The sequence below is a fragment of the Setaria viridis genome, chromosome 9 (assembly GCF_005286985.2).
Source record: "Setaria viridis chromosome 9, Setaria_viridis_v4.0, whole genome shotgun sequence".
Taxonomy (NCBI): domain Eukaryota; kingdom Viridiplantae; phylum Streptophyta; class Magnoliopsida; order Poales; family Poaceae; genus Setaria; species Setaria viridis.
The window spans coordinates 49,656,430-49,668,070 of record NC_048271.2 but is presented as its reverse complement, the minus strand read 5'-3'; the positions used below and the strand labels follow the sequence as shown (position 1 = coordinate 49,668,070).

General features: G+C 43.6%; 1 pseudogene; it reads right to left on the bottom strand.

Moving 5' to 3' along the window:
- Positions 1 to 469: 469 nt before the first annotated feature.
- LOC117835786 (uncharacterized) lies at positions 470 to 2,805 on the bottom strand (annotated as a pseudogene).
- Between the last annotated feature and the right edge of the window lie 8,836 nt (positions 2,806 to 11,641).

Here is an 11,641-nt window from a genome sequence, read left to right as displayed (position 1 = left end):
AGCCATAATCCCACACATTTCTTACTTCCCAGTGAAAATAAGTCATAATCCCACACAAACACCTCGCTTATTCTTCACTTAGCCCACAAGCCACTTAGCTCAAAATCCCCGATACAACATGAACCACGCTTTTCTAGTAAGCGGCCTCCCGAGCGCTTATCCAGTAAGGCCTTGTTCGGCTCAAGGGGATGTAATCCCCAAGAGGAACTAATCCAGGGAGGGATTGAGTTGATCCCTCCCATGTCACTCAACCCCTTTGGGGGATGAATCCCTGCTTCCCTCTAATCCCTCTCTTAAAATATGTGTTCGCTTTTGCCTGGGTTTAGGATTGGGGGTGTTCAGCACCAAAAGCAGAAAGAAATAAAGTGGCAAATTATAACAGCTGAAGTCGGCAAACATTATCGCATTCCGTTCTCCAGTCACGATTTTAATTCTACATACGAAACACATCCAGAAACACATTGCAAACTGCAACAAACCATATGGTACCAGTCCATTTATTACACAGAGACCTTAAGTATCGCAAAGATTTTAGTTCAAAACGAGATGGTAGCTTTAAGCAAAGTTTAGATCCTGAGGTGGTCAGAAAGACAGAAACCAACAACAGAAACATCTAAAAATCATAACTTAGGAAAGAATCTTCCATCCTCTCAAAAGAGTAAGAGCAAGACAACAGAGCTTCCGAAACTCTGCAGCCCCTACTTCAAGTCTTCATCAAGCTGGGGATACAGCATTCTAATCCTCCTTGAGTCCTTGTCAACACGTGCATCAAGTCTTCATCAGCCTATTATGTGTTGCCTGAAAACAACAAAATCTAACAAGGTTACTGCATATAAAAGGAATCTTACAGTTAGCAAATAGTGTACTGATAAAACTACTAAAAGCACATAATGGATGCAACTATACTTTCACAGATAAAGACTGCATTCCTCTTGGCTTCCAAACAAACATTTCACCCCAAAGCCTCCGTTGGACAAGATTCAAAAATTCAGCAAGCATATATAACAAAATAGAGTCAAACATCACAGCCAGTTCTTTGTCACCATATAATGCCCTGAAAGGCTGAAAGTCAATCAAATTTTGATATCTTTGCAAAGAAAAGGTTTAAACATCACATGGAAATAACATCTTCCGTTGCTAACATCATAGAACATTTTAATGAACTAGCAACATTAAAAAAATGCATATCAAGATACTGATATGCAAGTGCAGAAGCAGCATTGACAAATTTGCTAGTTGCTAACAGTCAATTGACAAATGAAAAAAAAATAGAGAGAAGATTCAGAACTGTGTTGATTTCTGTTCACTATAGGATCAAATGCTACATGAGTTCCTGGCATGCAGACCAGTGTGTAGTTCACTCTAAATTTACAGTAAGCCAGGCTACTCATTTGATCTACAAAAGCACAGTTGGCCATTTACAGGCTCTTGCTTATGTGATGGAGGCACCATAATAAAACAGTAAGCACATAATTTATCTTTCCATGGTGTCAGAATCAGGTAGGAGAGGAGAGGGGAAGAAAGAGAGAATACCTAAGCAATTTCACTTCTCAACCATAACAATGCAACTTCTGGATCGTCGTCACATGCACTTAAGAAGATCTGCCTGTTGTCAGGGTCCTTGAAGAGTTTGAATGACTTTGCCTTTTCCTCTTTTGTGACTTCCAGGGTGTTAAGAACAGAAATGCATTTCTTGATTGACAAAGCATTCCCCTCACTTTCCTCCTTTTCTCTAGCTAGTTGAACAGCTTCGTCCTCACCTTGTTTGGTTCTCATCCAGGTTCTCATCCGATGTATCTCTCCATCAATCCTTCTAAGTTACTGATTTTCTTCTGCCTCTTTGGTTCTCTTTCTTCTGTGTTCGTTGTCACGGTAGCAGCCCTTCTTTGCGATGAATGAACAACCCTTTCATCATTTTCTGTGTTCTTTGTCACAGTTGTATCCCTTCTTTGTCGCATCTGATCATCTTCTAGTACCATCACGTCATCATCTTCTCGGCCTGCCATTGTTTCTTGCAAATCTGAATTCAGAACTTCCATGTTCTCAACCTTGTCCCCATTCTCCACTTGTGTAGGATCTGTTAGTTGATTGGATGTGTAGTTTTAGGTCCCTTCAGTTGTTTGACCTACATAATGAAGTTTTGTTACAAAAAAGACATGTAAAGCATATAGCGAAGTATGAACTTTGTTATGAGACTAACCATCATAAAGCTCTCCCAAGGCCTCAAAGAGTGGAAAACCCTTACTGCAAAACTTCTTAGCCTTGGGATATGAATCTAAGATGTTTTCCCATACTGCTGGACAAGCCTTAATCCTCCCTGCCTTCGCATCAAAATGAGCTCCACTTTGCTGTTTTGCGTCCTTCAGCAACTTGTACTCTCTTTTCAGCTCCTTTTCCTTCTCTTGGATCTGGGCCTTTGTGAAATACACGTAGTCTTCTCTCACATGGAATTCGTTTACAATCTTGTTCCAGGATTCTGATGGCCATCCATTTTGACCCCTATGATAAGGGGTCTTGTGCTCATGAAGTAAGTCAACAAGAATTAAATTGTTATTGTGTGCCTGCTGCTTCCATGGTAAACAATCAGCATGCACAATCAAGACTGAAAGAACTACAAAACTATTGCTAAATTCCTAGAAACAGATCCAGAAATAGGATCCAGGTCCAAAGGTATTTCACTGTGCTTACAACATTTAACACTGGCAGCATAACACTGGCCGAACATGAACATAGGAATCTCATCATGACAGAGAAACAAAATAATAAAAAAAAGTATTTATCCAAATATACAGATACAATCAACATTCAGTCCAGTTCAGGCAATAGTACTAGTAGTCAGAATCAAAATGCATGCTTGTGATGAGATCTGTTCTCCATTCTGGAAGGTTTGTGATGGTTGTGACTTGTGATTATATATGGACTTGATCACTTATATTTGTGTGTCCCTGTCTTTTTATTATATATGCTTGACGATTAATGTTTAAGAGAGAAGGCCTGGAGTGTCCTCTGCATGTGTAACTTTGCTTGTTCGTAGTGCTTTACTGCCGACCATGAGTGACTAGAATTGGTCAATCTCTCCACAACATATACTTCTGCAATCCTTCTGTCAATTGAACCGCTAGAACAATTCGGTGCAGTGACACATCCACCATTCCATTCAGTGCAGTGAAATAACAGTAGGACACAACAGTTGAACCAATTTTCAGGCAAATCAAGAACTCCTACATCTAGATCCGGGCATGTGAATCAAAACCCTAGCAGGCAAGGGAGACAAGAGGAGAAGGGCGAGGATGGGTGACTCACCGGCGAGAAGACGACCACCGAAGGGGATGAGCGCTTGAGGGGAGAAGACCGCGTCGCCGTCGCCGCCGACCTGCCGTGCGCCTTGCGGGTATCCACCGTCGCCGCCGTCGGGAGGGGTCGCCGTAGGGGAGACAGCCGTGCTCCTGCTGATTCACCCGCTCCGCGGCCGCCGCCGGCCGGAGATGTCGCGCAGGGCCGCGGCGCCTCCACCCTCACCGCCTCGTGTCGCCTCCGCCCGCGAGGGTTGGTTCCACGCCAATCGGGAGATTTTTGGTTCCCGGCCGAGGTGGGAGGATCAGAGGGGTTTTGGACCAGGAAACAACCCAGGCCGGGGTGAAACGAATGCTAAATTTTTGGCGGGCCAGTATCTGAACCAGGCTGGGGTGACCCCTGTGGATCGGGCCACGTTCCCGGCCGGGGTTGGGCTAAACGAACAAGGCCTAAGCGAGTGTATTTTCCCCTGTGTACCCCTCCACCGACGCCTCCTCTGTCCGCCCCCCTCGTGCCTCCCTCCTTGGCTGCCGCATCCCTACCGTCGTGTCGCGGGGCTCCGCTCCCGGGGCCTCACCCGCGCGCAGGCCTGCGCCGTCGTGTTCTGGAACCCGGCGGTGCTCCTCAGCGACGTGGACGCCACCCTCGCGCCCAAGTTCCGCGTCGTGCGGTCGCTGGGCCTCACCTGCGCCGAGGCCGCGCGCGTCTTGGCACCTGAACTCCTCGAGCTGTATCCGCCTGATCACAGCAAGAGCAGCTCGCAGGGTGATTGTATGATTGACGTTTTTCCCCCCTAACTCCTGTGTGATGTGTGTTGAGGTTCAGATGTGATGTGCGTTGAGGTTCAGATTAGAGATTGACAGGGACATTGTTTTAAGATGATTTAAGCAGAACAGAAGCTAATAGATTAAGCATGTTCTGTTCGCAATGCAGAAGCTTATGCATAAACACTAAGCGTGCTGCATCGCATTCTGAATGAAAGGAAGTAGCCGTGATCTGCGGATTCGCTTTCTGAATGAGAGCCGTGACCCGTGATCTGCTGATTCGCTTTCTGAAATGGCTAGATGCACGAGTAGTTCTTGGTTTAATTGATGCTCTGAGTACATTCAAATGGATTGCTGCTCTGAACTTTATTGTTTGATTGTTGCTCCTAAATGGACAGATGGATATATGGATAGTAGTTCATTGATTTTCACTGTTTTATGGTTGTAACCATCACTAATACTTATCTTTTAGTTAATTTATAATCTTTATATGCATTTGAAAGTATTGTAGTATAATTTCTAATTACCAAACTCAAAAGATATCAGAATTATTGATTTCTCCTTGTATTTAGAAAAATGAGCTATCATCATCTATAGGGCATTCATGTCATTTTAACACGCAGGACAGACAATCGACTGACTGCCAAACACTCAGCTTATTCAGATAGCAGATTCTCCAGACAGCAGGCTGCTACCCAGATAAGCGAGGTCCAGAAAAGCAGATACAAACAGGTCTACATATTATATATATGTTTATTTTTATATTTTTTATTTTAGTATTTTGCAAAAAATATATGTCCTAATAAAAAAATTACAAATCTGTTTGAAATGGCTATAGCCAAATGAAACAGCGGAAGTTACCGCCGTTTCAACCGACGGAATTTCTCTTCTCTGAGTAGCACACTTTTAAAAAATTATAACTAATTCATATGAACTCGAACGAAGATAAATTTTGTATGAAAATTGTAGATATCAAAGAGATCTACAACTTTGTAGTTTAAAAGTTTTTTATCTGAAGCCATCTTAGTGCTCAAATAATCGATAAAAGTTTCAGATCTAAAATTCAAATCTGAAAATGGGCAGCGCACTTTCAAAAAATCATAACTAATTCGTATGAACTCGGATGAAGATATACTTTATATAAAAAATTGTATATCTCGAAGAGATTTTAGTTAAAACTTTTTCCATTTGGAGCCATCTTGGTGCTCAAATAATCGACAATTTTATCGATTATTTGAGCACCAAGATGGCTCCAAATGGAAAAAAAAATTGAACTACGAAATTGTATATCTCGTTGAGATCTACAATTTTCATATAAAGTTTATCTCCACCAGAGTTCATATGAATTAGTTATAATTTTTTTCGAGATATACAATTTTCATATAAGTTTATCGTCAGAGCTCATATGAATTAGTTATGATTTTTTAAAAGTGTGCTATCCTGAGAAGGTAAATTCCGCCGAGGTTCCTGCAGTGCACCTTCCACCGTTTCATTTAGCTATAGCCGTTTCTAACGGCGAAATAGTTATAGATTTGTAATTTTTTTATTAGAACATATATTTTTGTAAAATACTAAAATATAAAAAAATCCGGCTAGACAGATCACAGACGACGATCAACACAGTACAAAATCTGGGGCGCGCACCGCACGGGTTTCGTATCGATCGAATCCGCAGGGAGGCGTGCGGAGCGAGCTAAAATAGGATCGGAGCTCAAAACTCAAGGGCGGACGCGGACGGGTCGAGGCTGCTGGCATCGTCGCGTCGCGCGGAGCAGAGGCAGCGCATTGGAGCTCCGACGATGGCCGCGCCACCGAGGCACGGGGGGTAGGAGTAGGCGATATATATAGGGCGGTAGCTCCATCTGGTGCTGACGCTCAGCTTGCTCCGCCCACACTCTGTGCAAGTGGGCCGGCCTGCGGGTACCCGCTACCCGTCCGCATAAGCCGCAAGTTTTTTCGGGCTAAGGCGGTGTTTGTTCTTTTGCACCTTCTAAAATTCATGTCCCATCCAATATTAGATGTTAATTAGGATAATTAAATATGAGCTAATTATAAAATTAATTACGTAGCTAATTCACAAGACAAATCTATTAAGCCTAATTAATCCATCATAGCATATGTTACTGTAGCACCATATTGTCAAATCATAGACTAATTAGATTTAATAGATTTGTCTCGCAAATTAGTCTCCATTTGTGCGATTGGTTTTATAATTAGTTTATATTTAATACTCCTAATTAGTATATAAAGTAACAAAAATTTCAGGAAACCTAAGAACCAAACATCCGCTAATGCGGCTGCCCGCGAGACAGTTGGTTTTTCTTTTATTTTCTTTTCTTTTTGAAAGAGCCACTACACAGCTTGACAGCCTCGTCTGGCTTCCCAGATCACTCATTCCCCCAGTAACATGAGTGCTTGAAGAGCCCAGCGTTCGTTTTCTAATCCGTGTGATAGTACAGCTGTTGAATGCTGCTAGATTATTGAAGCACGAGCATTTCTTTGGTCAGCACAGCTCGATCACGCGCAGCCCCCGAGGTCCCATGGCAGAAGAGAGGTGAGAGTTGATCAGACAACTCAAACGATCTTGGAGCCTGGACCCAGGAATTAACTCCTGCGTCAATTGCCAGATCAATGCGTCCGATCGGCGGTCGGCCCGCGAGCTCGGTCCAGAAAAATGGCACGAGCACGAGACGTTGACCCGGAATTAAGTACGTGGTCGTGCGTGCGTGCACACGTACAGATGCCCCGAGCTTTGACCCACGAATTGAATTGAACCGGCGTTCTTCTCTGGATCAGCAACCGGGTTTCTTAATCGAGCCGTCGATGATCCCCTGGCAATCTGGGGCCTGGTGAGTGCGTTCCGGAAGCGTCCAAACCAAGCTCCCCCGGGAGACAAGGAGGAAGACGCTCGAGATGACGGCTTGGACCCAGTTTAGTTGCCTAATTTTAGTTGTCCAAAATCAATATGCCAGCACGGTATTATACAGTAACGTTTCGTTTGTATTTGTGAATTATTATCCAAATATTGACTATTTAGGCTCAAAAGATTCGTCTTGCAAAGTACAACCAAACTATGCAATTAGTTTTTGATTTCGTCTACATTCAGTACTCCATGCATGTACCGCAAGTTTGATGTGATGGGGAATCTTCTTTTTGCATAGTGCTAAAGTTTGGATTATGGGGGGAACTAAACAGGGCCTTGGTGGTGGAGCTGGAGCACCGCAATAGTGGAGTATCTAGTGTCAACTGTCAAGCATTGTTGAGGATCTGGATGGGGATATCAAACCGCTAGCCAAGGTAAACAGCATTTTACTTAAGCAAGATTGATGTTCGGACGGAGGAAGACGTGAAGGTTCGGGGCACCTTCACTTCGTAGGATCAAGGAAGAAGGCGCGAAAGTTGGGCACTTTCGCAGGCAGGCGCGGAGGTCCCGGGCACCTTCTCTATGGAAGATCAAGTTGGGAGGCGCGAAGGTCCCATGAACTCCCTCGATGAAGAATTCGGCAGACAATCCAAGCTGCTCAAGCAAAGGTGTCGAGAATTGGGGGTCACGTTGCGAACGTGACCCTGATAGCGTGAATAGCGTGATCCGTTTGGGGTGTACAAGTTGGATTGAACTCTTTCTTTACTAAAATATACAACAGATTCCTAGGATGCCTACTAAAATATACAACATATTCCTAGGATGCTGTAGTGGTTGAGTATGAGTAAATTTGTATGTAAAAGTCGGTTGGGCTCCCTGTTAACGGTAGTTAGCACGCCAATTTGTGAACCGCAAGCTCACGATCATCGTAGCTTTTCCCTTTAAAGAAATAAAAAAGAGTAGCCCGCGTTAATAAAACTTATTCCATCCAAGGTTTGTCAATCCGTGGATCGGCAACAAACTGACTAGTGTTTTCTATCTAATCTAACGAGTCCTAACATGAAGCATAGAGTGCATATGAAGGGTAACCTTGATATAAAGATTGATATCATGAATAAGGATAGATCACATCCACAAATATATGATATAACACCACCAGGGATAGCAAGAGCCTATCACTAGTAGATGAAACTAGACGAAACCACAGCGATGCGCCCGGTGGTTAAAGCCTAGAACACCTGGTGACGGAACTTGCAACTCGCCGGAGATCGAGGTCGATGTAGCCCAGCTTGCTAGAAGGAACTCGTCGAGAAACTACATTACTCCTACTCCTAGGGAAATGGCGTGAAGCCGTAAAGGTAAATATATTGTATTATTGATCGTGTGATGATTCTTTACAATGGCCACGTCCCTTTATATTTATAGGGCGGCTGTTACATAATTGGCATCTAACCACGTACAAGGTAAGTCACGTACACAATCTTTTCTAATAAAAAACTCTATCTCTAACTAACCCAACTCTATCTCTAAAATATTTTATTCTTTGAAGCAACCTCCCGTACATGCAAAGATCGGCCGCATGCATAATTATTCTGGTAGCCTCCCACGTATGGCATGCAAAGTGCACCAGAATCCATGTTGTATATTCTAATCATTTTTATCCATACGTGCTGGCCTTTCCTTTATATCAGCCTTGCCTCTCCTTGTCGATTAATCCAATGAAGCCGATTTGGACTCCATACCCATGTGCGCGCATGCTAGCTTCTTATTGTTGTACGTGACTCCAATTATCTCGTACTCCGAATTTATAGGATTGGTCAAAATCCGGTGTCAACACATCTTCTCGTTGTAGTTCCAGCTAAAGTGGTAACAACCTATGTAACACCTTGATAAAGAGTCATCTCTTAGAAAGACGGCTCGCAAGCAGCCTACTTTCTTGTGATAGCCCACTGCGAGGTGCGTGTTGACACCTTCGGTTTCCCAAAGCTTTACACCAATGACTCCCAGAATACTCGCCATCGTTCCTACTCAACATTACGCACTTGTTCGGCCTTTTCCTCCCACATGCTGTCACCACGCAAGGTTAATCACTCCAACTTTCTATGCATTACTAAGATTAAGATGTATCCGCAAGATATAGACTAATCACCATGATTATATCTATTCCTACTAAAGGCATATGGTACCTACACTTGTGAAAATTAGCATTAGACACATTTTTGGATGATTTTTTCTTGTGGATTTTGCTTTAACCTCCGGAATTTCAGAGCCAATATTTCCAGCCGCAACCATCTTCTTGTTGGCGGTGCTAGGATGAGCACGAGGACCGTACGTAACGCCCATTTCACTAAAGACGCGATTGATCCTACCTTTGTGCCTCAAAGGTTTTCGAGCTTGTTCATGCTATTTATGTAAATAATTACCAATCAAAGCAACAACTCTCCATTCAATCTCATCAACAATTTGTTCATCAATCATCCTCTCAGGTTTTTTCACTCCAAATTTAGGAAACTTAATGGCAACTATCATTCCAGGAACATTTTTCTCATAAAAACTCTTGGGACACCAGCTGTGTCGCGAAGGCTAAATTTTAGCAGCCAAGAATTCTTCAACTGCATCTCGTGTAGTAATGATCTGGCTGGCAAGATAGTAAGTATTGCTACATGAAGAATTTCAGTTTTTCTTCAAAAAAGGAAGACAATAATCTGTATCTATGTCCTCATTCTTGCTTGCAAGTGGGTACTCGACAACGGGTTTACCCTCGCTATCTTGTCCAGTAACAACTGGAATCGTTGCATAGAACCAATATGAGTCCCACTCATGAGCCCACCTGTTTTTTTGAGCGGGGGTTATGGCAACTAGAATTAAACCGGCGCTGATTTAGCGTGTTCGTGTTCGAAAAGTACATCACCCATATTGAGTTTCCATCTCCTCCTCGCCAACCAAAATGTGCTTCTTCTGATGATGCAATTCAAAATAGTGGCAAAAAGAGTCTGCCTCGACTTCACCCTCAAACGAGTGGCAACTCCAAATATACTTCAGAAGATGAGGAATGGAATTAGGTGTTAGTTGGTGCAGCTGAACCTTGAAGGCATTGAGAATATCAACAACAACCTTTTCAAGATGAAATCTCGGTCCAGAAATAAAGAAGTCACAAAATACTGCAGTCTCATTAGGTTTCGGAACAGGAATTTCTTCTTCGTTCGGAGCTCTGCAATCACCATCGGCAAAATAACCTTTCTCCACATAAAAGCCAATGTCCCGTTGGGTCACTAACGAGCAACCAAAGAAGTAGGTCTTGGGACATTCGGGGATAAGCTCATCAACATTAGCTTCCACATTCTCAAGATCCTCCTCTTCCCCCTCCTCGTCTTCTTCTTCATCACCAGTATTTCTAGATTTGCTCTCAAAAGATTATGTGCCAGATGCATCATCACCCTCGTGGATTCATCAAGAACCACCCAAATCGTCATCAAACACATTCTCATCATGCACAAGCATCTCCCAGCCTAGCAGCGGCTAACTCCTCGGAGCTCATGAGTCTAGCGGTTTGTTTCGTGCGAGCCATGATGAATTCTTAGAACGAAGAAAAGAGAGAGAAAATCTTAATAAAAAGAGACTTAGCAAAACTTACGGGAGAAAGAAAAAGAAGCAGCACAGGCACCTTCGCAACAACTGAACAAGCAGTGGCACGGAAAGCACGAATCTCAAAGCAATGCAAATGTAAGCAACGAAGGTCTCCGAACAAATGAGAATGTGAAAAAGTTACCACAACCCCCCTCTATTTATAGGCGTGAAAAGGAGCAGTTTCGATAACCGCGCTCAACGGTAAAAAAGTAAGGGCAAAACTGTCAATTCAGCAACCTTCGTGGCGACCTCTGTTCCAGCGCGCGAGGAAGACGCTTTTTATCCTCGATCAAAATCAAATGATTTTTCAAGGGTTCACCCGCTAGAGTAGGACCTCGCCCACGAGGTGCTGCTGTTGGGGATCTGGATCGAGTATATCAAATGTCACCCTCGCACGCTACCCTCGCTGAACCGCCAGCGAAGGTAAGCAGCGTTTTACTTAAGCATGATTGCAGGAACCAATGTTTGGATGAAGCAAAGGAAGACGCGAAGGTGCAGGGCACCTTCGCTTCGTAGGATGAAGAAAGAATGTACGAAGGTTCAGGTCACTTTCGCTGGCAGGCGCGGAGGTCTCGGGCACCTTCGCTGTGGAAGACCAAGTTGGGAGGCGCGAAGGTCCCATGAACTCTCTCGATGAAGAATTCGGCGGCCAACCCAAGTTGCTCAAGCGAAGGTGTGGAGAATTGGGGTCACGTTGCGAACGTGACCCTGATAGCGTGACCCGTTTTGGGTGTACAAATTGGATTAAGACTCTTTCTTTACTAAAATGTATAGCATATTTCTAGGATGTAGTGGTTGAGTATGGATAAATTTGGTATGTAAAAGTTGGTTGGCCTCCCTATAAAAGGGGAGGCACCCCTACTTTACGAGAATTCACATTTTTTAAGAAATATAAGTCCTAAGAGAGTTTTGTTTCCCATTCGTACTTATTTTCTTTAAGTGTTGGTGAGGAACTTGCTCCGAACCAATAAGCATCAAGTCCCGTTGACATTGACGAACGGCACCAATTCAACTCGAAAGCGCGGAGATCAATCACGGTGGCAGTTAAGCTGCAGGGAACATGCCATTAATTTGGCTTAGACTTTTGACGAAG